The 4,832-nt window shown below is 41.8% G+C and overlaps 1 protein-coding gene across 2 annotated transcripts in view; it reads right to left on the reverse strand.

Moving 5' to 3' along the window:
- The window catches only part of adcy9 (adenylate cyclase 9), a 42,582-nt gene that overhangs the window by 33,719 nt on the left and 4,031 nt on the right, over positions 1 to 4,832 (reverse strand). The gene's annotated exons all lie outside the window — the stretch shown is intronic.

Raw genomic sequence — 4,832 nt, forward strand, 5'->3', positions numbered from 1 at the left:
GACGCCAAATATAGAGAATAGAATACAAACGGCCAGCCCCGTGACACACTAGGGCTGGCCTGGTACGGCTAAGGATCTGCTGTTTGCAACTGCATATTTAGGTGACATGTTTGATTTAGCAAAGACTAATCAGCCTGAGGGCATGGACTTTCCACTGAAACTCCATGCAAGAGTAGGATGGACCAGTTTGTAAATATGTGTGCGAGTGTGTGTGAAAAAAGCCAAATGCATGCAGCTTGCATGTATACACGTGCAAGCTCACAAATATGTATACACACGGGCAGCACGTTTAGACGCATATCGAAACTGAAAAGGCGCTAGTGCTACGCCATGATACCATGAGAACAGTTCAAGGCCGATACCTTGAGTCTAGCAGACGTATAACAGGCTGCTATATTGCACTGTAAAGTAAAAAAATTGAGACAGACACTCAACAAGGGAAGACCAAATACGCATTAGCGCAAGAGATAAAGCAGGGATATAGAAACCAGCTAAACACGAATACGCGACAGAAATGTGCTTCCCTCACCACCTGCAGTGAAATCTGAGTGTGTATGTGTGCTTGAAGCTAAACGAGATATGGCAGGCCTGGATTAGAGAGGACGGAGGCGACACGAGCATTTGAGCAGAGCAATCAGTGACACAAGCAGGATTTAAATACGAGGCGAAGCAGGAAAATTGAGGATGCAAAAATCATCTCGCTGGAAATAAAATCTGCGTGTAAAATCTGACAGCACGAACAATAACATCAAAAGGGTCAAGCAGAAAAAAACCACACGCACAGGAAAGAAATACAGCAACACACACACAGGCCTAATGGGCTTTAATAAAAAGTTGCTGTAGATTTGGAGCTTTTCAGTTGTGGGTGTGAATAGATATGCATCAAATGAGCAAAGGTAAATGGAAATTGTCACGTACCACTGAGCTGAAGGGAGGATTTGGACCCAAAGTGCAGGATGCAGGACGCAGGACGTGAAAGCGCTTTAACTTTATTACTGGTAACTTAAGAAGCGCTGCTATAACTACCACATAGTTAAAAAAAATTATGACTTCTTGGGTCAAGTAAGGCAAGTTGTAAAGAAAACAGATTCCTCATTGTGCACTGAGATGTGATTTGCAGCTGCGTCATCCATTGCACAAATTGCATTTCTGATACAGGCTGTGCATTTGTAAAGGAGAGAATGGCAAGTGGTGTTGCAGTGAGAGAGAATGAATGAAAGCATGACACCGGAGCCGGCTCATTCAGCCTAGCGAGGGATCTATAGCAAAGCTGTGACTAAAGACAGACAGCAGACAGCACTAAAGCACTGTTACACAACAGGACCACATGTACAGGCCTGGGTGACAGGTGGGAGACTGAGGCAATGAATGTGTTACACAGTGAGGATGAGGGAAAGCAGAGGGAGAGATGTGGTACATGAAAGGGAAGAAGACCCCGACATGGGGTGAAGAGGAGGGGGAAACGCAGCTTACAGACAGAGAACACTGAAGAAACGCACAGAATTAATCACTCGCGCTAACAGCGACGGTGTCAGACAAGGAGAACGGACACCGTGACTCATAAAATCTCAGTTTCGCAACTGTCTGAGATTAAAGGTACCGGGGATTAATAACTACTCTGTAACCTATTTTCAAACCCAATAACTGACTAGGGTTGTGTGTTTGAAATTGAGGCGTATGGATAACAAAGGGAACATTGAGAAATGGGACAGCTCAGTTAGCATTTCACAGTAAGTCAATAAGCAGTATATCAGAAAAAGCTAGCTTGGAGACAGTGACAGTGACAGAATGAAGATGAGAGAGGCCATAACCACACAATAAATTGAGAAAAATGTCCAAATGGGAACATTTGGCTACAGCAGTTGCAACAGTTTATCTTCAGAGTCAAAGACGTCTTAAAGAGCACAATATTCTGGCAGCTTTACAAATCTCTGGTTTAAGGTGAGAAAACTAACACTGGGAAAAGCTACAAAAGTTGGTTAGCTTGCTGATTCTTACCTTTCTCATTACCTGCCTATTTCTCCAATCTAATATTCACACAATATTTCTCAATAAAAGTTTCTACATTGAGATTCTCTGAAACACAAACACGTCGATGTGCACCGACGCACAGAACAAAATGCAGAAAAAGATGCTGGTAGGTACAAATGGTATCACTGCTCTGCAATCGTACATGCACAGCAGCTCTGAACATGCAGATGAGAACAGAAATGTCAAATGTTGCCTGATTAGCTGGTCTTCATCTCGCCAGCTCTCAAGTCTAAGTGATTTAAAAGTGCAGAAGATGTGCAAAGGTGTGAATTTTGTTACATTTACTGCTAGCGCGTGGGCGTTTCCTGCACACTTTATCCAGGCAGCTCCCTTCCCTCCCTCCCTAAACCACATGGATTGTTTGCATTAATGTGACTGCATCTTAAGCAGACTACTTCCTGCTCTGTGCTACTCATGAGAAAGGATAACTGTGGAAATGATCCTGAACTGGATGTACCGGAAAACCGTGAAAATTGCTGTAATCTGAGTAGTTCCAAATGCAATTCACCTGGCACTGTCGGCAGCACATGTAGCAGAGTATGCATCACAGCTGAGCAGACGATTCATTAAGCTGCTTGTAAAATACATAGCTGGGAAGTTCCCTTTTTAGAATTACATATTAAGGGCAAATGCAATTTCTGTCAGTTTATCCATATTAGCACTATCTCTAAAAATCCAGTCTGCTCTTTTATAAAACAAAAACAAAACAAAGAAAAACACCTCTTTCTCTATGCAACAGAAGCAAACTGTTATTCTCATCTCTCTCCCTGAAGGAAGGAAACTGTGGGTTTCTGTTTCAGAAGGAAACTAGATGCCATTCTCCACTTTTCTCTCCCTCAACAAAAGCTGCTTGTCAATATCTCATGTTGTCACTGTTCGCCAGTCTAGAAATAGAGAGTGATGGCACCATTTAGAGCCAAGTGTGAATACGCTCTGACATAAGGCCTGACAATAGAACAGACAGTCTCTTTTCACAAGCAACCCAAGATTAGACGGCCCACGAGGAATTCCCTGCTGGATAGATTAGTTCCACTGATGCCGCTTTCGGCAGACTATTGAGACACACTCTCTGTGTCTATAGGAAAAGATATGTCCGGTGGTTATGTGTCATATTATCACAATTTATCAATTTTTAATTATCAAAAATTATGAAAGAAGTCTGTCATGTTTTGTCTTAAGAGTCCTAACTTAATCAAACCACCACCAGCAGAGAAAAGGCTCGAGCATTGGTATTTGGGAGGCTGTGACAATCACTGTTTATTTTTCACATGATAAATGACTAAGCAATCTATTGCAACTAACTAGACTAAATAAAATATCCTGCTCTTTAATCCCGCTAAGCCCACTCCTAAGAACACACAACTGTATGAATTGCTGAGATTCTAAAAACCACCAAGGACACCAAAAAAAATTCCTATACATTTTTTTTTCCTCAGCAAACTTTATGAATTATTTACTCATGGACTCCAAACCCTGTAAATGCTGAACAGGTTGCATAAAGCTTCAATTTCGTTCCATACTTTTAACCTTTTCCCTGCTGTCTGTCTAGTCCTTCCAACCTATCACCTCCTTTTCCTACAAACGGTGGGCACAATACGATGAACACCTGCTTAATCCAGAGGAATCCAGCAGAATACCTGCCTCAGAACAGTAAAGCCAGCCAGTCCTGCTATTATCAACCGCTATCTCCAGCTCCTGCTGCCCGACCGCGACAACAAATCCCAAACACAGTCAGAAATATGCAGCAAACACAGCACTGACTGAGAGCGCTAAGAAAACAAAAGTCACGTATGGAGGTTATTTACTTTGAGGAGCACAAAACAGATGGTTTGAAACTGGGTTTAAATAAAGAGTGCCTGATTTGTGCAGCCACGTTGACCTTGTTTGACTTCATGGGAACTGCTTGATCAAACATAAACTTTGTGTATCAGTCACGCTCACAAATCTAAGCCATCTCTGCTGTATATGCCAATGCTTATCCTGTTACCCTTGTGCCACAAGCATCCATTTATGTCAATATTATGCAAGTTTCCTGCCTGTAGTGAGGACTTCAAATCCATTTGTTGTTTTGGGAGATTAAAAGGTTCTAATCACAATGACACAAGACTCTGTCTGCAGACTTGTGCTCCCAAATAGCACTTTTATCCCCACAAAACCGTTACTGTCATAATTAGGGTATTGATGGAGAGGGTGATATATGTCCTTGAGCAACAACGTGACCTTATAAATATGCATTGAATGCTGTATAAGAGTTTAAATGTATTGCAGTGGTTTAGTCAAAAATCCCACGTGCAGAGACAACATATTAACTGACTACTACTTGAATGACATCCAACTGACAGAAACCAAAACTTGTCTCTCTTCCTGGTGCTCTAATCTCTTAGTCTTGAAGGTTGATCTCCCACTTCTGCTGGTAGACTGTTTCAACAGGAATAACTGGTCAGATAACATATTTTAGTGCTGTCTAGACATGCAGTGACCCTACTCATTCGCAATGACCAAGTGCTAAGATGCACAAGTTTAGTTAGCTCTCAAGCTTCCACCTGTGTGAATTTATTGAAATGTGATAGCCCGCTCTTCCTGCTGTTTAGCAGCTAATTAGCTCTTTATCCCAGTCCAGTGTTCAGTGTGAATGTTACAAACTCAAAGAACTTTGAAGATAAACCAACTGGTAATCTTTAATTTGTTAATGTATCTTTTAAAATAATAATCCATGTCTAAGCAGAATTCAAAGGCAGCGACCCTCTCTGTGTGACTGTCATGTAAAGAAGGAACTCACCGAGAGTTGAACGACCACTTAC

The sequence above is a fragment of the Pelmatolapia mariae genome, linkage group LG6, assembly GCF_036321145.2.
Source record: "Pelmatolapia mariae isolate MD_Pm_ZW linkage group LG6, Pm_UMD_F_2, whole genome shotgun sequence".
NCBI classification, from domain to species: Eukaryota; Metazoa; Chordata; class Actinopteri; order Cichliformes; family Cichlidae; genus Pelmatolapia; species Pelmatolapia mariae.